Genomic DNA, 21,453 nt, shown 5'->3' with positions numbered 1-21,453 from the left:
TCAGAGCCTTGATCGACTCCTACTCGAAGGCCCGCGATCCTTGATCGCTTTGCGTGGGCAACAACTATAAGCTCGATAAAATGATTACAAGATGAAGTATAAGTAAATGCAAAAACTAATTCTACCGATGACAAAAGTAGAATCTCGGAGCTTCGGGTCGTCGTAAACTTGTAGCAGTACTTTCGGGCGTCTTTTAGAGCAGCACGTTGGAGACAGAAGACTTGGAAATCGTTGTTGTGAGCTGCTGGTCGAGACCCCTTATAAAGGTTGTTCAAGGCGTCTTCTACTGTTCACCAAAGCGCCTTGAATGAGCCGAGTCAGCCGCGGAGATAAGTGCTGAACTGGTCGAACCTTATAGGTTCAAGGCGCCTCTAACCACTCCAAGGTGCCTTCATGAAGCTGTCCAAGGCGCCTTGGCTTCCTTCAAGGCGCCTCCAAGCTTGCTTCGTAGCCAGCTCAGGTTTTGCACCCGAGGTGCCTCCAAGCTCCATGGAGGCGCCTCGGACACTGTTCATCCGAGGTTAACCTTTGCACTTTGGTCCCTACAAGATACATTAGTCCCAAATATACCCTGCAGCACAAAGTTAGCACATAAAACATAATAGCTGTTATAATGACAGTCTTCGGACTGTCCGAGTCTGACTTCGGATTTCCGACCGGAAACCTAGGTCGACCCGACACCTACTGTTCCCTCTACGGGGAACGCGTCCTCACCTACTCCACTCAGCAGATTTACCTGTTGTAGTGCGATCCTCCAGATCGACTCGACTTTTGCTCAGCACTCGACGCTTCCGGACTTTCTGCTGGACATCCGCTTCCCGGCTAGTCCAGTCTTTCACCTGGTTCGTGATACCAGGACTTTCCACCTAGGGTTATCACCCCCTAGGACTTTTGCCTGAAGCCATCGACCTACCAAGACTTTCCGCATAGGGTTACCACCCCCTATGACCTAGGGTTACCACCCCCTAGGGTTTTTCCCTTTGCCTAACCGCAGCTAGGACTTTCCTGAAATACTCAAGCAGACTTGTTAGATCACAAGGTACCTTAACTTTGAATCATTTTCCATTATCAAAACACGAGTTCGATCGTCGGATGCTTCCCGCATCAACACTTTCTATTTTCCAAGATTGACACAAAGTTGAAAACTTGTAAAAAGTTTAGTGTTTTCTTCCAAGTTTGTGCTCAACTATTCAATGATGATTATTATTAAAAGATAGTCTTCATCAAGGTTTTCCGAAGCATATTTAAAATCATTTTCAAAACCAATATCCAACCATATTCTTTGGGCTCAATGCACATGACTTGTACATTAGCTTTCTCAATGATTGGAAAACACATAACTATGTATTTTGATGAACCTAAAACTCATAAAAATGCACTAAATCAACATCTTGAGTTTTGTTCATCATCCTAACATCTCACTTGCATCTAATGTGTACAAAAATACATACAAGTCACCTTATAGTTCTTTAGTGAGATGTAAACTTTGGTTTTGCCCTAATCTAGGGATCATGCATATCTATCTAGACATTTTGAGGTTAGGAACATCCACCAAGGATGTTACTTGTTAATGAATGTCATTTGTCCTTAGTTTGCAAGGAATTAAAATAATGCATGATGCGTTATGGCATACATCAAAGATAAATAATTTTCAAAAGAAAATTTCCTATGACTACATGATGTATGTATATAACATGACATGATATTTTTGTGTTTTTCATAATAAGGCATGAGTGCAAGAATAAATATGATGTCATGACATATGATGGGCAAACAAAGCATGATAACTTAGTATAAATAAAATACCTAGAATGACTATCTAAGTATCCTTAAACCTTAGCTAACTTAAAGTTTAAATCTAGATTTCCCAATATTTCCCAAAAGAAAATGGCAAAACCCAATTTTGACATTTCCTTTGCTTTTCCTACATTGTGCCAATTTAAATCAAGTATATTTCTCAAATTTTGGCACAATTTACTCTTTCAAGAGTAACCACATAACACAAGGCTTAGATTTGCCTATTACTTCCCAAGAAAATGCCAAAATCCCAACTTGACATTTCTTTACGCTTGGTTTCTTGTGACAATTAAAATTATATCCAAATACTCAAATTATGACACACTTTACTCCATTTAGGAAGAAAATGAAAATCCTTTTCATTTTCAAAGGTTAATATTAACCTTGAAAATGCTCTCCGAGTGTCAACTTCATCAAAATTGGGTTAACTACCCTTCTAATCGGAGTTGACACTCTCTATCCCATCTAAGGGATAGAGAAAATGCTCCTAGGAACCCAAAATCTATTGGAGCTCCTTGGATGCTCTAGGTACTCACTAGGGATAACTTCCCTAGATACCTTCTTAGTGACCTTGTTAGGCTTCTTAGAAGCCTTGGTCACTTTTTCTAGATTAATTCTAGGGATTTCTTCCCTTGTGACCTTCCTAGTGACTTTCTTAGACTTTTTAGAAGTCTTAGTCACGTTTGTTGTTGCAAAAATACTTCTAGGGATAACTTCCCTTGTATTTTTGACTTGACTACTAGGCATATGGTTAGTTCCATAGCTATATGGAACCCTATGGTAAGAAATTGCATCCTTCTTAGCCTTAGGTTTGTATCCCAAACCTTTATGACCATAGGATGACCCTTGTTTCTCTAAACCTAGGTTTTGACTCTTGAACCCTTGTATATCATTGTGATTTTTCTAAGAGTCCTTTCCAAATTATCAAGTCTTGACCTTAAGACTTGATTTTCTCTCCATAACTCCTCAACCTTAGATTTTTCATTTACACTTTGATTTTTCTTTTTCTTAGGCAAATACCTAGAATCCTTAAAGTTATTGCCTAAATTTTTATCTACCTTCCTAACCTTAGGTTGAGTGGTTTTAGCATGATAGGCTACATGTTTTTCCTTAATGCTATCATGCTTCCTATTTTTATGGTAAATAGCATTAAAATGATAAAAGTTGAAATTAGCATGCTTTTTACCATTATTTAAAGGGGTAGGCTCAATAAATGATACCTTTCATTTTACCTTGGAGGCTTCCCCTTGAGTTGTGCTTCCTCCTTGAGCCTTGACCGCTTTCTTCCCTTTGGGGCATTGACTCCGATAGTGTTTCTTTTTCTTGCAAGAAAAGCATGCACTGTGTTCCTTGCTCTTCTTTGTTCTGGGAGCGGTCTCCTTGGGCTTCTCCTTGTCCTTTGGTGCCACTTGGCCCTTCTTCTTGGCCAATTTAGGACATTTACTTTTGTAGTGTCCATGTTCCCTACATTCAAAACATATGATATGATCTTTATTTTTAAATGGAATATTTATACCTTCACATGTAGGGATGACACTTGATCCTCCATTTGATGTCTCTTGATTTTTTGAGGATACATCATCTTCTTCTCCTTTTGACCCGGATGTAGAAGCTTCTCCTTCTTCTTGATCCGGCGTCACCGAAAGTCGCTCCCCCTCAATCCTAGAGGTGGAGGCTTCTTCATCTTCATCTTGTATATGGAACAAAGAGTATGCTTCCTCTTTGCCCTTTTCATTGCATTCCTTTGAAGATGAGACTTCTTGGACTTCTTCTTCTTTGGAAGTTGAGTATCTCTCAACTTCGGAGTCATCTTGCTCTTGGTCTTTCTCCAATGAGTTGCCCTCTTTGGATTTATCTTGGTTTGGTACAGTGGAGGGTTCTTCATGATGTTTGGCCAACTTGCTCCACAATTCCTTTGTATCTTCAAATTCTCTAAGTTTACAAAGAATGGTGCTTGACAATAAATTAATCAATAATTTGGTTACTTTGTCATTCGCCTCACACCTTTGAATTTGTTCTTGGCTCCACTTACTCCTCTTGAGAATTTTGCCCTTTGAATTTGTTGGAGCTTCGAAGCCTTCCATTATAGCAAACCATTGCTCTATCTCCACCATCAAGAAATTTTCGATCCTTGACTTCCAAAGATCGAAGCTCATCATTATGAATGGTGGAGGCACCCTCGTATCGAATCCAAGTCCATCTTGGAATTCCATTTGAAGTTGAGCTTGATGATGAAGTCTTTGACTTGATAGAATTTGCTCCAACTTCTACACCCTCTAGCCTTGTTGGCCCTTCCGGCGATGATTCCGGTTTAGAGCGACCTTGCTCTGATACCACTTGTTGTGACCGAAAATGTAGCTAGAAGGGGGGGGGGGGGGGGAATAGCTCGGCGCGATCTTGTGCTCGTCGTTGCTTGTTTCTTCAAGATGATAGCAGCGGAAAATACAAGAAACAACACAACATCGCTAACTCTAGGGATTTACTTGGTATTCACCTCAAGAAGAGGTGACTAGTCCAAGGATCCACACACTCACGCACCCTCCACTATAAAAACACTCCTTTTCAGTAACTACCGAAGGCGGAGAAGCCTTACAAGCTCTCAGTACAAGAAGAAAGGAAAGGGAAACAAAATATAATATGATCTTACAAGTTTGTACAAAAAACCCTAACCCTAACTTCTTCCTCTCCTCTTGACTTGGACGTGCACCAGCACAAGCCTCCAAGAATCTTCAAGAACTAGCGGTGAGAACTCTGTGGAGAAGCTGTGGAATCGCTAGTGTCGCTGGGGAATAAAGCCGAGAGATTTATCGATGAAATCACACGCCAACGTCTTTATCCAGCGCCAACGGTCAAATCCCAATCAATTGGATTGCTCCCAATCGATTGGGGAGGCTTTGGATCGATCCGGCGATCGATCCAGAGCGCCTCTGTGCTCTTGGGAATTGCCTGGATCGATCGGCTGATCGATCCAGGGCTTATCGCGTAGAATCGCTGCTCCCAATCGATCGGGCGATCGATTGGAGGCTCTGAATCGATTGACCGATCGATCCAGAGCTGTTCTGTGAAATCACGAGCTTCTCCCAATCGATCCGCTAATCGATTGGGAGGAGGCTTGTCGCGGGGACTCACCCAATTGATCAGCCGATCGATTGGGCATGAGCCAATCGATCGGCTGATCGATCCAGCTCATGGTATTTGCCCAAAACCAACTCCAAAGTCCCCTAAACCAACATCCGGTCAACCATGACCTGTTGGTACATCATGCCTAGCATCCGATCACCCTTTACCTGCTCGGACTCCTTCACCAAGTGTCCGGTCAATCCCTTTGACCCACTTGGACTTTTCTCCTCGTGCCAAGTATCCGGTCAATCCCTTTGACCTACTTGGACTTTCACCAGATGTCTGGTCAACCTTGACCCATCTGGATTTCCTTTGCCTGGCTTTACTCACCAGGACTTCCCTTCTGCCTAGCTTCACTCACTAGGACTTCACATCTGCCTGACTTCACTCACCAGAACTTTCCTTCTGCCTAGCTTCACTCACTAGGACTTCTCATCTGCCTAGCTCCACTCACCAGGACTTTCCTTCTGCCTAGCTTCACTCACTAGGACTTCACATCTGCCTGGCTTCACTCACCAAGACTTTCCTTCTGCATAGCTTCACTCACTAGGATTTCTCATCTGCTTGGCTTTACTTACCAGGACTTTCCTTCTGCCTAGCTTCACTCATTAGGACTTTCCTTCTGCCTAGCTTCACCCACTAGGACTTCTCATCTGTCTGGCTTCACTCACCAGAACTTTCCTTCTGCCTAGCTTCCCAGTTAGGACTTTCACCTGGCTTCACTCACCAAGATTTTCCAGTCAAGTATCTAGTAAACCTTGACCTACTTGACTCTCTTTCACAATCTAAACTGGTCAACCTTGACCAAAAGAGAATTGTACCAATAATCTCTCCACATGAACAATTGCACCTGTAATCTCCATGTATTATCAAACATCGAAACCCAAACATCAAGACTCGATCTTGAACCAATTCAAGCTCAGTCATCCTGGTCAACCTTGACCCTAGGGAATATTGCACCAACAGATTGGTCAGACGATGTCATGGTCTAGGCGCCCGGAGGGGTTCTAGGCGGCCGGAGTCAGATTAAACTTGAATGATCAAGTTTTGATGAGGGATCGCCACATCAACAATGGTCCGGGAGTCCGGAGGGGTCTAGGCACCCGGAATGGGCCTATATAAAAGGCTTCAACTAACAACTTCAAAACAATCATCTGTTGCGACTTTCATATTCGCATGCTACTCTGAAAAGACTCCGATGACACTGAAAGACTACTCCGAAGTTTGAAGAACGAAGACTTCTTCAAATTTCCTTTCTGTTTTGTCCGTAACATTTACATTTTAGTTCTTGTACTCAAATCTTTGTAACTAATTTTCAAATAGATAGTGATTGCCCATCGAAAGCACTCTTACATGCGGACATTAGAGTAGGAGTCGTCGAAGGCTCCGAACTAAATAAAAAATTATTTGTGTTAGCGTTTGTACTTTCTTGTTTCTTTTTCACTGTGTATTCTTGATTTTTGAAAAAAGCGACGAATACTATTCACCCTCCCTCTAGCATTTTTTCAATTCAGCAAATAACACGTGACTTTTTTACGATTTTTTTTTTTTGTAAAAACTTGATTAGAATAACCCACCGAAATAAAAAAAATAGTAAAAGAAAATAAACGCTAACACTTTTCTTATACTTGGTTCAAAGCCTGTGTCGACTCCTACTCCAACACCCACGATCAACGATCGCTTTCGGTGGAAAATTCACTAATAATTCAGAGAATTACAAAGAACTTACAAAGAGAGATAATTACAAATTACGTAATGTAAATTATACCAATAGTATTAGAATTCAGTGTAGAACGTAATTGTTGGAGCAGCTTCGTAGCGTTGTAGTCGGAAGTCGGAGTAGCACGATGAGCGTTTGAGCGTAGATCGTTCTTCTTGAAGTTGTGTTTAAAGAACTACTTGAACAACTCTTTTATGAATTGTTGAGGGCACCTCTAGCAATGTCCGAAACACCTCCAACTACAAATGTTATCCCCAAAGCCTTGGTAGTGATAAGTTGCGTGAAATGCGGTTTTTATCCTCTAGAGGGTGCTTTCTAGGTGCTCCAGGGCGGCTAGCTTCCAGGTGCTCCAGGATGCCTCCAATGTTCCATGGCACCTTCCATGCTCTCTAGGGCACCTCCTCGCGGCAAAAACCTTATCCCTAAGGTTTATCTGCATGAGGGGCCCTTTGCCCTATCTAGGGTGCCTTCCATGCAGATTCGGGGCACATTCGAGCAACTCTGAGGCGCCTCGAGCATTGTTCACCCGAGACCAACTTGTGTGTTTCAACTCCTACAAAACATGTTAGTACAAATATTCAAAGATACCTTGCAAAACATAGTTAGCATAACAAATAATATGGAAATAAAATATTTGACAGTCTCCGGACTATCCAGTTCTAACTTTTGGATTTTCGATGAAATCCTAGGTCGAACTGACACCTACTGCTCACTCAATGGGGAACACATCCTCACCTACTCTCAAGAGAATTTACCCAATGCCAAGCTGGTCCTTCAGATTGTTTGGACTTTTACTCAGTATCCGAGATCTCAGGACTTTCCATTGGATGCCCTAACTATGACCCGTCCAGTTTTTCGCCTGGTGTCTGTGACTTCTAGGATTTCTGCCTGACGCCCTCAACCTGCCAAGACTTCGCACAGTCCCACAGACCAAGATTTTGTTGTCTAGCCGCAAGTAGGACTTTCTACCCGTCTATTATCCACTAGGGCTTTTTACCTAGTTTCTACTAGGACTATCACCTTGCTTGAGATCACTCAAGACTTTCTTACACACTCAGTCAAACTTGTTAGATGAATAATAAGACTTAATTTAAAACTCTTTGTCAATATCAAAACTCAGGTTCGATCATCTGATGCTTCTTGCACCAACAACAATCTCCCTCTCCGATAGATTCTCGTTCTACTTGACGTCTTGTTCTCGCCAACAATATATTGATTAAATATTGAAACTTAACTCGAGCCAACTTGAATTTGGTCAATTAAGTTTGATCAACTTATCAACTTTAAAACGTCGGTTACATCAACAATTCCCTAAAAAAATCTTTAAAGTACTCAGCAAGAAAAAGGGAAAAAAAACTTATTATTTGGTATATTAACCATGAGTTTTAAACTTCCAATAGATTGGAGCATATAGAAGGAGTTTTGAGGAAATTAGACAAAATTAAGAACTAAAGGATTCTTGCAAGGAAAAATCTCAAACGCTTAATACAAGTTTCAACAAAGCCACCTTACCATGACATTATGAAAAGCATCCGCAGGTAAATTACAACGTATGTCTTAACAACCTTTACAAGTCCTGATGCCAAAGAGGATACTCTGGCGACTCAAGAAAATGGAAGTTCAAATCAACCTCAACACCTTTCGGATGCCAAGAGCACTATCGACGATCTCACATGGACAGAGATTGACCCCAACATGGGCACGATGGTAGCAAGGGAGAATGAGAGAGAGACTTTTCCATTGCTAAAAAAGACCATGTAGTTGGTTATTACATCACTCAATGATGAGAACATTGACTTGATGAGTTTATCATGTGTCATTATCAATTTGTTAGACTTAGCTTGTTGCATAGATCCACTATAACTTGATTTCTGTAATTTATAATCAAAACTTAGCTCGTCTAGATCCATTAGAATTTAATTACTGTATAATTCACAACCAAAACTTTAATATCTATCAAGTATATATTCTGCACCTATAAATTTTACATAACTGATTCAATCATAACTAAGATAATTTTAATTTTAATCGTATTTCAAAATTAAGATACATATTGTGCCCTAACATCAATAGACACGACTCACGGACTGACTGTGAATCGTGACCAATGTCTGCCTACAATTACAAATCGTGGGTGTGACATTACAATTCGGTCTTTCTTTTTATTTTTCTTTTCTCTTAAAAACAATTGTAACCGTATGTCTTTCTTTTTTACCTTTCTTTTCTCTTTCCATTCAAGATTGTTTTTCACAGTAATTCCTTCTTCCATCAGCGTTTCTGAGTGAATGTATCATATTTGTAACATCTTTAAAATTTTGAAAATATACGTAAACTTTGAGAGGTGATCATGTAGTTTTCACTATCTGAGGATATCCAGCCGCTAGTGTTTCGGGTGAAGATCAAAGATCAAAATCGGAATCTCCAAAAGAGAGGAGGAGAGATATGAAGAGGCTACTTCTCCCTCTTCTGCAAAACTGCGTCTTCCACTCGTTCTCCTCGCCCCTACGATGCTGCCCTCCTCTTTGCCGTCTTACCTTACTCGGTCTCCGCCACCGCCGATAGTGCAGTATTCACCACTGGGAAGCACATGTTCATGGCTCAATACCTCATCGACCTATGTGGCTTCGACCAGGAGAATATGGGAGGATTGTTAGGGTTATAGAAAAAGAAATGGTCATGTTATGCTGGGCATGATGAAGAGTTGATGAGTTCTCCTAGAGAACGGATCTCAAATCACACCCTTTATATTGATCTTTGATCAAATCGCATAGTATTTATTTTATACCTCAAATTACATCCCCATCATAAATTTTTCCCATTTTCTCCTTAATTTTCAAGCCCTCTCAAAATCAAAATCTAAACCGATTTACAAATTAACTTGCCAATCAATTTACACTTGGATTTTGGAGGTAACTAAAACACCAAAGATAATATTTGAAAATTTTATTGCCAGCCAAAAACCAATAGTAGAACATGATTTGATCAAAGCCAAACACAACGGGTATCTCATTTGGTACAATGCCCTTCTACATTTGTCTTTATTTTTGCATAATTTTTACATACCTTTATTTGAGATCAGTTCTCAAGCTACAAACTGTTTCTGCTATTTATTATTGTTGGAGGAATAATAATTGTATTTGTATTTCTCATTGTATTTGACTTTTTTTTAATAAAAAAGTAATGCATGTCAATTCCATTTTTCATATCCTTTTCAAGCAAGCTGGAGTTTTTTTTGGGTGTGTTTTTGTTATTTATTTATTTTTCATAAGCATTTAGTTTTCTTGTAGTCTAGATTATGTGGGGTTTTTTAATAATGCAAGTATTCAACTCTTATAGTCAATTAATCTTAAAGATGACCAATCAAATTCCACGAAAATTTTCTACCGGTCATAATCATAAGAGTAAATTAGAAAGTAGTCATGTAAGCCTATTTAAGTGACTAACATTCTTAAATTATGTGACGTTTGCTTATGCTTTAGTTGCTATATGCATATTGCGACGAAATAATGACGGAATGCGTACCGTCGCATGCATAGATATCAATCGTTGACGCTGTAGTGATGGATAATTAATATCCGTCGTTAAATATAGCGACAGATATTTATATATCAGTCGCTATATATAGCGACATATATTTTAATTTTTGTCGCTACTAGCCGAACAAAGTGAAATTTTTGCTGAATTATTAGGGATGAAAATTTAATTTTCTATCGCAATTAGTAACAGATATTTCAAATGTTTGTCGCTAATTGCTAATCTTGCAGTATCGATATTCAACAATTAGCGACAGAAGTTTATTTTTTCATCTCAATTTGAGACGAATATTTCAATAATTCATCGCTGTTAGCGACATATATTTTAAATATCCATTGCTAATTGCGACGAAAAATTAAATTTTCATCACTTAACTATGTTACAGTTGTTGGGATGTATACTATAAGTCTAGCTTTTGTATGAACATCAATGTTTGAGATATTTTGAAATAAGAATCACTTTGGTCAAGTGTCTGCATTTTATATTTATATGTCGATGCAATTGTCTATTTAATTTATATTGTAGATAACATGGTGTGTGGTACCACACAGAAGATCATGTTATCGGTTCCTTATAAATTATAAATAGTAGCTCACAACCAAATTGGATAAGGACAAACCATTGGAACGGTTATAGTGTAATTTGGTATTAGTTTGTCTTGACTATATAATTACACTAGTACACTATGTGTGTATTGAGCAGGACCATTTGAGGATGTTCGATTTATACTGACTATATAAAAGAACAGAACCTCTATTATTATGGATGTGCACACTCTTAATCCCGATATAATAACAAACACATATACTTAGTATTTGTTTCTTTAACTTATCAATGGATGAGATTTATTCGTTAAATCACTAGGCTCGATAAGTTGGGAGATAGTGTCATTTATATGGTGTGCTGTTGAGCATGTAAACCCTGCAGGTGGACTTAGTCCGACATGATAATAAAGTTGAGTGGTACTACTCTTGGAGTCAGATGTTAATTAAATGCGTTGTTAGTAACTCATTTAATTAACGGACATACGATATCTTAAACACAGGGAGATTAATGCACTCATGATAAGTAGGAGCCCATATTGTAATATGAGATTGGTGCAGTAGTTCAATAATGACCCTTTAGTGATATGAGTTATTATTGATGAACTTGAGTTGGGTGTTCGAGTCGAATACAGGAAGCTTAAGTCCATCAGGAGGCCAAAACCAATTCCTTCTCTCGGTCCCTATTGTAGCATCTGTAAAGCCTCACATTCACCCATTCTAATTTTGCTTCCTACCCAAGAAAAGGGTCGGCCATATCCTTGGTGCCCAAGCAAGGGGGCGGCCAAAAATAAAACAAAATAAAAGAAAAAAGAAAAAAGGGTGTTAAAAAAGGGGAGATTTTTTCTCAATAGAATTCTAAAAAAATCTGTTAATTTTTCTCCTTTTTTTAATCTGCCGCCATGGGTTATAAAAGGAGAGGAGGTTATGCCACAAAAAAATATAAGTGATAAGTTTTGTTTTTCTCCACAACTAAACAACCCTCTCTTAAACCCTAGAGTCGGTGCCCCACATCTCTCCATCTCTCCTTTTCTTTCCTCTAGGGCCGGCGCCCCACATCCCCTTCTTCCCTCTAGGGCCGGCTCTCCATCTCCTCTTGGTGGCCAGGGCTTGGAGTAGAATAAAAAGAAGAGAAGACGCACCTAGGTGGCCGGCGGTTTGGAGGAGAAGAAGAAGAAGGAGGCTCCTCTTTTTGCTTTGCATTCTTTGGTGGTAGGCGGCTTAGAAAGGAAGAAGAGGTTCGGGTGTTTTGTCTTGGTAGATCGTCGCCCACACGACGTCCAAGAAGAGGAGAGGAATATGATAGAAGATCTTGAGGTCTTTAGCTACGAAGAAAGGTACAACTAGTTCTGAATTCCACTACGTATCTAGTTTCCTTTTTTCTTCGTATCAATTTTGAATACCAACACAAGAGGCTAACGATCTTGTGCTTCGATCAGGGTGCACTTTGATTAATCAAGAACTTGCTTGATTGATCAAACACATGTCTGATCAAGCATGTGGGTTGCTAGGAAAGGTTCTGTGCTCGTGCAAATTTTTGTATAGGGAATTTACACAGAACGGAATTCCCAGCACCAACAATTGGTATCAGAGCGGGTTTTGTACCTCTGTGTGATTGGTTTTTAGTTAAATTATACACTGTTTATATATAATTTAGGCAGGATAATAGTAGGATATGCATGATAGATTAACTCTGTGGTTGCAGGCATCCTAGTTTCAACTATTATGACCTATTGTGTTTGTATGTGATTTGAACCCTTAGGAATGTCGAGGTTATTTTGTGTGTGTATGATTGTAATTATTAAATACAGCCGAAGCTGTATTAGTTTATTTTATATTTTGTTCGATCTAGATTACATGTACATTCCTTCATGGAATATAAGATCGATAAATGTAATTTTTTAATTTCTTATTGTTGCGGCTTGCTATGCGTGGTGCTACCTTGAGGACCGGAGGCGCGACGAAGGAGGAAGAAAGATAGATGCGACGACATAAACCCTAGGGTCGGCGGCTAGGTTTTCTCCTCGTCACCTGGCTAGGGTTGGCGGCGGCTAGGGTTGGTGGCATACGGAGGACAGCGATGGAAAATGCCATAATAGTTGGAAATTTATTTTCATATTTATTGCCTTTATATGCTGTGTTTGTGTGCATGTGTGATGTGTGTGCATGTTAAAATTTCTCGATTTTAAATAACTAAGTGGGAGAGGAATTATTTAAATAAATTCCATGGTCTTCATTACTTGTTTGTAAGTGATGCATACAAACTTGCGCGTTGGCTTTAAGTGCCTTCCTCCATATTGGATGAGTTTATTTGCAGATCACTAGATCAAACTTCCTCTATGGATGATTATAGGAAATTATTTAGGAATGTGTGATCTTCTCCATCTGAAGGGGCACAATCCTAATTAATGGACTAAGTATCAAGTAATGGTATACACTTAGGCGCATTTAATAGTATCCTCCCTATCGGAGTCACTGCTATTATTTGTGTGACCGAAGATGAACCAACTATTAATTTTATTTGTCTTAAAGTTAGGTTGACAAGATAATAAAATTAATGGGTAAAACCTCCTCTTATAAATTTTTGAATTAGTATACGTTCACACTATCATGGCATAGGAAATTCACGGTGTTTGAGGTGTTGATGAATTTAAATTATATTGTTTGAGGAATCAATATTATTTTAAATTCTAAAGTTTTGACCAAATATTTTATTTTGTGATTCTCAAGATTTCAAAATGGCTTTCAATCCTCTTGCTGTTATTTTAAAAGAGAACAAACTTACTGGTCCCAATTATATTGATTGGAAACGAAACTTGGACATTGTTTTAACGGCTGAAGGATACAAGTTCGTACTTTTTGAAGTTTGTCCTAATGTGCCTTATAGCGATTCTAGTGAAGAGGAGATTGACAGACATAGGAAATGGGTCAAGGTAGATGAGATGACGCGATGTTACATTTTGCCTTCTATGTCAAATGTGCTGCAACATCGGCACCAGGTCATGCCTACTGCCTATGACATGATGTACAATATCAAAGAACTCTTCGGACACCAGAATTGGGCTGCCAGGCAAGAGGCTATGAGAAACCTGATGACGACCACCATGACTGAGGGGACACCCATGAGGGATCATATCCTCAAAATGATGGCTCACTTGAACGAGATACAAATCCTTGGAGCTGAAATCGATGGGGAAACCCAGGTCGATATCATTCTCCAAACGCTACCCAAGAGTTTTGAGCAGTTCCGACTGAACTATAACATGAACAAAAGGACTTATTCATTGGCGGAACTTTTGACAGAACTCTAAGCAGCAGAAGGGTTATTTTGTCAAAGTTCTCAAATTCACATTGCTGAAAATGTTTTTGCTTCTAAGCCGAAAGACAGGAAGAAGAAAAAGAAATAAGTTGGTTCAGCAAAGAAAGTGATTCGACCTCAAGGGGTTGGACCGCAAGCAGGTGTGAAGAAGTCGAAGGGTAAGTGCTTCACATGCAAGCAGTCTGGACATTGGAAGGTGGGTTGTCCGCGCAGAAAGGAGAACAATAAAGGTATATCTCATTCATTAGTCATTAAAACATGTTTAGTGGTGTTATCTACCAGTACCTGGTGTGTAGATACAGGAGCCACTGATCATGTCTACAATTCATTGCATGGGTTCCAGGAAACTCGACGACTACATGAAGGGGAGATCACTGTCTACATAGGTAATGCTATGAAAGTGACGACTATTGCAGTGAGAGATGTTTATTTATCTTTTGATAGAAATAAAACATTAATTTTGAGAAATTGTCTTTACGCACCATGTTTTAGAAAGAAGTTGATTTCAGTTTCTAAATTATTTAAGGATAGATATTCTATTTCTTTTGATGACAAAGTGGTTGTCAAGAAAAATAGGGAGGTTATCTGTTCTGGTACGTTGGTTGACAATTTGTACACTCTTAATCTAATAACTCCTACGATGCAACAAATGGAGATTAATAACACATCTTCTAATTCTAATAAGAGAAAGCAACCTTCGAAAATGAATCAAATATACCTTTGGCATCTAAGGTTGGGTCATATTAACTTGAGTAGGATTCAAAGGTTAATAGCCGATGGACCTTCGGGTTCATTGGTAGTGGAAAACTTTCTGACCTACGAGTCTTGCTTGGAAGGAAAAATGACCAAGAGACCTTTTAAGGCATAGGAGTATAGAGCCAAAGAAGTGTTGGAATTGGTTCATTCTGATTTGTGTGGACCTATGACTATCCAGGCGAGAGATGGTTTCGAATATTTTATCTCTTTTATAGACAACTATTCGAGATATGAGTACATTTACTTGATGTGCCGCAAGTATGAGTGCTTTGATAAGTTCAAATAGTACAAGGCTGATGTGGAGAAACGTCATGATAAAAGTATCAAGACACTACGGTCTGATCGTGGTGGAGAGTACCTCTTAGGAGAGTTTAGGAGTTACTTATCAGAGGCCGGGATTCAATCTCAATTATCTGCACTTGGTATACCCCGACAGAATGGTGTGGCGGAACGAAAGAATAGGACTCTTATAGAAATGGTTAGATCAATGATGAGTTATTCAGAATTACCAAGTTCGTTTTGGGGATATTCTCTGGAAACGACGACGTACATTCTGAACTTGGTACCTTCTAAGTCAGTACCATCTACTCGCACAGAATTATGGAATGAGCGTAAGCCTAGTTTGAAACACATTCGAATTTGGGATAGTCCAACACATGTGATGAAGGAAGATGCTGATAAGTTGGAATCACGTACAGAAGTTCACTTGTTCATGAGATATCCTAGAGGAACGAAAGGTGGTTTATTTTATAGTCCTAAAGATCAGAAGGTCATTGTTAGCACCAATGCCCGATTTTTAGAAGAGGACTATGTAATAAACCACAAGCCCATGAGTAAAATTGTTCTTGAGGAAATAAGAGAGGACACGTCTAATTTAGTACCAATGGTACAAGAAGAGATACCACAATAAACTGCAACACGTGTCACAAATGATGCACAATTACAGGTAGTGCCTCGTCGTAGTGGGAGGGTTGTTCGGCAACCTGATAGATGTTGGAGCAATCTAGGTGCCCTAGGTTTTGATGTTTGGGCAAAGGTTTAAGTTAGGTTTATTGTTGTATTTGATATGCATTGTGAGTGTGCAGGATACAGGTACAACAAGGAAAGCCCAAGTGTGATCTTGGCAAATGAGGAAAGTCCAAGAATGAGTCTTGGCGGTGTAAGTCCAAGCATGTAGTCTTGGCAACATAAGTCCAAGTGTGACTTGGCAATGGATGAAGTCCTGGAGGTGAGGAGCCTCTTGGCAAAGGAAGACCCGACAATATGGACAAGGTCGAAGGAAGCTCCAGACGTGAAGGATAGGGAGACATCCAAGGGACGCGAGGCTGATGGAGGAGGCTAGAAGGCTAGGTCTAGGTTGGTCGGGCGAGGACGAGTGCTGAGTGATTGTACTCAGAGTAAAATTCTATGTGTTTTAGGATTTGATGTAGCAGTACTGTAGCGACACTGTAGCAGTACTATAGCGACATTATAGCAGCACTGTAGTGACACTGTAGCAACACTATTGTGGCACTGTAGCAGTCGAATGGTTACTGTAGCAGTCGACTGGTACACTGTAGCAGTCGACTGGTAGCTGAACGTTAGGTAACAGTCGGCTTCACTTAAAGGACCAGTCGACTGGTGCATACACCAGTCGACTGGTAGTGGGAAAACAGCTTAGTATTTTCCTCTCGAGCTCTATTTAATAGAGCTCAAGGTGCTTGGACATGGTTGACGAAATAGACTTGGTTAAAGCCTATTAGAGTCTCCCAAGCCTTCGTGTGATCGGTGTGCTTGTATTCAAGTGTTTGTGGCGAGGTTTCTCCACCGACAAGGAGCTTGAGCTATCCGGAGGTCTTCCGAGGAATCATCCATCGACGGATCGGGATCGTCCACCTTACGGACAGCCATGGAGTAGGAGCTTTATCTCCAAACCACGTTAAATCAATGTGTTAGGTTTGCTTTCTCTTGTTAGTATTTGTTTTTATATTTCCACTGTGAACTAACATTATAGGAAGTGATCAATTTGGGTGAGACGCTATTCACCCCCCCTCTAGCGGACGTCAAGGTCCCAACAAGTGATATCAGAGCGAGGTCGCTCTTCTACGGACTAACCGCCAAGAGAGCAAGAAGCTAGAGGAAGAAGAAGATGAAGTCCGAAGGACCGCTCGGATGGGATATCCGAATTCCACCTCCGTATGACAAAGAAGACTTCAATTATTGGAGGAAGCGGTTGGAAACATGGTTCCAAATGGATTGGAACCAATGGGTTGTCTTGAGTGACCCATTTGAGCCTCCAAAGGATAAAAAGGGGAAGTGCCTCCGACCTCGATATTGGACCGAGGAACAAAGGGAGCAAGCAGAGGCGGATAAGAAGGTAACAAAAATTTTATTAAATCTATTACCCTCTAACATAATTTTGAGTGTAGGTGAGTACGAGAATGCAAACGACCTTTGGAAAAAGGTAATTGCACTTCATGAGAGTCCTACACAAATCCAAGAAGAAGGAGAAGAAGCACATTAGGTGTTTTACATGTGGTGAGTGGGGTCACTACCATACAAAGTGCCCAAGGAGAGGAGAGCTCAAGAAATTGGTGCACTTGAAGAAGTGGGAGAAGGGAGCTTCCAAGGTATCATTTAATGAATCAATTCCATTGACACATGATAAAAAGCATGCTAGAAATAACTCTTATCATCTTAATGCTATTTATCATGAGAATAAGAGGCATGATAGCCTTAAGGATAAATATATTCCTCCTCATGCTAGATTTACCACACCTAAGGTTAGGAAGGTAAATAACAACTTAGGCAATAACACCAAGGATTTTAGATATATGCCTAAAAATAGAAATGCTCAAGGATTCAATGAAAAATCAAAATCTAGGGATTTATGAAGTGAAAATCAAGTCTTGAGGACAAGACTTGATAATTTAGAAAGGGCCTTAGCAAGAATGGAAAACATGCTTAGGGGTCAAAATGAGCATAACCTAGGAAAAGCTAGACAAGAGTCATCCAATGGCGATAGGGGTTTGGGATACAAACCTAAAGCCAAGGAGGATGTAACTTCCTTTCATAGGGTTCAATATAGCTATGGGGTCAACCCTAGGTGTAGAGGTCAAGTCAAAGATACTAGGGAAGGAATCCCTAAGAGTACTTTTGACAAGACAAATGTGACTAACACTTCTAAGAAGTCTAATAAAGTCACAAAGAAGGTTACAAGGGAAGTTTTTCCTAGAAGTGACCTAGTAGAGGTGACCAAGGCTTCTAAGAAGCCTAGAATGGTCCTTAGGAAGGTATCTAGGGAAGTCATCCCTAGTGAGTACCTAGAGCATCCAAGGAGCACTAATAGGTTGTGAGTTCCTATGAGCATATTCTTTACACCCTAGATAGGTTTAGAGAGTGTCAACTCCAATTGGAAGGGTAGTTAACCCAAACTTGTTAAAGTTGACACTTGAGAGAATTTTCAAGGTTATTGTTAACCTTTGAAAATGAAAAGGATTGTAGGGTTACTCTTTGAAAGAGTAATATATGTGCCAAAATTTGAAGAGTTGAATTTAATCTAACTTAGCACACTTAAGAAAAGTATAAGAAAAATCAAGTTAGAATTTTGATACTTTCTTAAGGAATTAAGAGAAAACTCATGCTTTAATCAAATGTGATTAAAGCTTTGAAGAGCAAAATGTGTCAAAATTTGAGGAGCAAAAGGTGTCACCCGAGGTGCACCGAAGTGGCCTAGCCATAGTGGATGAGTCACCGAGGGAGGTGACTAAGGTTAAGATTCCTAAGGTTAGGAAGCGCCTTTGGGACCCATGATAGATGGGTTATCAAATGTGCCAAGTGGTTAGGAGATGGACTTAAGTCTCTAACCTAGTGGGTTAGCATAATTGGGATATGTTTCATGCATGAAAATATGACATTGGGGGTCATATTGCATAAAAATTAGTTTTTGATGTATAGATGTCATATAAACCCATGCTAGGGAAGTATTGTGGTTTAGTATGGGCAGATACATCAAGAGGAAGCCAAAACTAGGACTTTAGGTCAATGTTCAATTGAGTTATTTAGCTAGTTTTGAATTTTGTGTCAATCTTGGGATCTGTTATAAATATATTTTTATATTTTTTTCCCAAGTAGACATGGATAAAATAGACCTCTCCACAAAATTTGAGATTTTTTGGAGGTCTGTGGAATTTTTGGCTCATTTATGAAAGTAAGTAAAAAAAGGCTGATTTTTGCCAAAAAGAGTACCAGTCGACTGGTACAGTTACCAGTCGATTGGTAACACTATTTTTGAGCACAGAATGTCTCTATAAGCTCATTTTGATGAGGCCAATCAACTGGTTCCGATACCAGTCGACTGGTAACAGTGTATTTCGAACATAGAAGGTTCTGTGAGTGGAAATCGAAGGGGGCAGTCGACTGATACCAGCCTAAAAGTGTTTTTCAACATTGTTCTTGACCATGTCAACTCGTTTAAATGTATAAAATTCATGGGGGGAGGGTAAATACATGAGTTTAGGGTCAATTTGGATGACATGTTTTCAACAATTGGGATATTGTTGGAGCTCTTTTTGATGTATGGCAAAGGGGGAGAAGTTTAGGTTTAAGTGAGAAACCTATACACCTTTGCAAGAAATCCTAGTTCGAGGGGGAGCTTAGGTGAAGGGGGAGCGATTGTTTAGGCAAAGGGGGAGAAGTTTACCTTTGCGAGAAATCCTAGCTCAAGGGAGAGCTTAGGTGAAGGGGATCCTAGGGATTTAGGTTCCATTATTTATGCATGAGTTGATTTGCATATTTATTTGCATATGTATTGCATTTATGTTTCCCTAACTTAAACAGGTTGCTAAACATCAAAAAGGGGGAGATTATTGGAGCAATCTAGGTGCCCTAGGTTTTGATGTTTGGGTAAAGGTTTAAGTTAGGTTTATTGTTGTATTTAATATGCATTGTGAGTGTGCAGGATACAGGTACAACAAGGAAAGCCCAAGTGTGATCTTGGCAAATGAGGAAAGTCCAAGAATGATTCTTGGCGGTGTAAGTCCAAGCATATAGTCTTGGCAACATAAGTCCAAGTGTGACTTGGCAATGGATGAAGTCCCGGAGGTGAGGAGCCTCTTGGCAAAGGAAGACCCGACAATATGGACAAGGTCGAAGGAAGCTCCAAAAGGCAAGACATGAAGGATGGGGAGACATCCGAGGGACGCGAGGCTGATGGAGGAGGCTAGAAGGCTAGGTCTAGGTTGGTCGGGCGAGGACGAGTGCTGAGTGATTGTACTCAGAGTAAAATTCTATGTGTTTTAGGATTTGCTGTAGCAGCACTGTAGCAGCATTGTTGTGGCATTGTAGCAGTACTGTATCAGCCGATTGGTTACTGTAGCAGTCGACTGGTACACTGTAGCAGTCGTCTGGTAGCCGAACGTTGGGTAACGGTCGGCTTCACTTAAAGGACCATTCGACTGGTGCTTGAGCTAGCCGGAGGTCTTCCGGGGAATCATCCACCGACGGATCGGGACCGTCCACCTTACGGATAGCCGTGGAGTAGGAGCTTTATCTTCGAACCACGTTAAATCAACGTGTTAGGTTTGCTTTCTCTTGTTAGTATTTGTTTTTGTATTTTCGCTATGAACTAACATTATAGGAAGCGATCGATTTGGGTGAGACGCTATTCACCCCCTCTAGTGGACGTCAAGGTCCCAACACGTCTAATTTAGTACCAATGGTACAAGAAGAGATACCACAATAAACTGCAACATGTGTCACAAATGATGCACAATTATAGGTAGTGCCTCGTCGTAGTGGGAGGGTTGTTCGGCAACCTGATAGATTCATGTTTTTGGGAAAGTCTTCGGACTTGATCCCTGGTGAACATGAACCTGATCCTTGGACATATGATGAAGCACTCCAAGATAAAGTTGCAGCATCTTGGCAAAGTGCAATGAACTCTGAAATAGAATCTATGTATTCTAATTAAGTTTAGGAACTTGTAGAACCACCAAATGGTGTAAAAGTCATTGGATGTAAATGAGTCTACAAAAGGAAAAGAGGGACAGGCGAGAAGGTGGAAACCTTTAAAGCAATGTTTGTTGCGAAGGGGTATACTCAGAAAGAGAGAATCGATTATAAGGAAATATTTTCGTCAGTAGCCATGCTCAAGTATATCCGGATTTTTTTATCTATTGCTGCTCATATGGATTATAAGGTTTGGCAAATGGATGTCAAGATAACTTTCCTTAACGGAAGTCTTGAAGAAAACATCTATATGAAACAATCAGAGGGATTCATTGCGAAGGGCAAAGAGCATCTTGTATGCAAGCTCAATCGGTCCATTTATAGACTGAAGCAAGCTTCAAGATCTTGGAACATCTGGTTTAATGAAATGATCCAGTCTTATGGATTCATTCAGTGTCCGGATGAGTCTTGTGTATACAAGAAAAGTGACAGAAACGTGGTGGTATTTCTTGTACTATACGTAGATGACATTTTGCTCATTGGCAACAATGTCAAAGTGTTGTCAGATGTAAGGGTATGGTTGTCCAAGCAGTTTGATATGAAAGACTTGGGAGAATGTGGACATATTCTTGGGATCAAAGTAATAAGGGATTGCAAGAAAAGGATGTTGTGCTTATCCCAAGCTTCATACATCGATGCTATCCTAGCTCGTTTTAGAATCAAAACTCCAAGAAAGG

Source organism: Zingiber officinale, chromosome 6A, assembly GCF_018446385.1.
Source record: "Zingiber officinale cultivar Zhangliang chromosome 6A, Zo_v1.1, whole genome shotgun sequence".
NCBI lineage: Eukaryota > Viridiplantae > Streptophyta > Magnoliopsida > Zingiberales > Zingiberaceae > Zingiber > Zingiber officinale.
The sequence above is the reverse complement of the archived record's forward strand: the minus strand, read 5'-3'. Positions refer to the sequence as shown.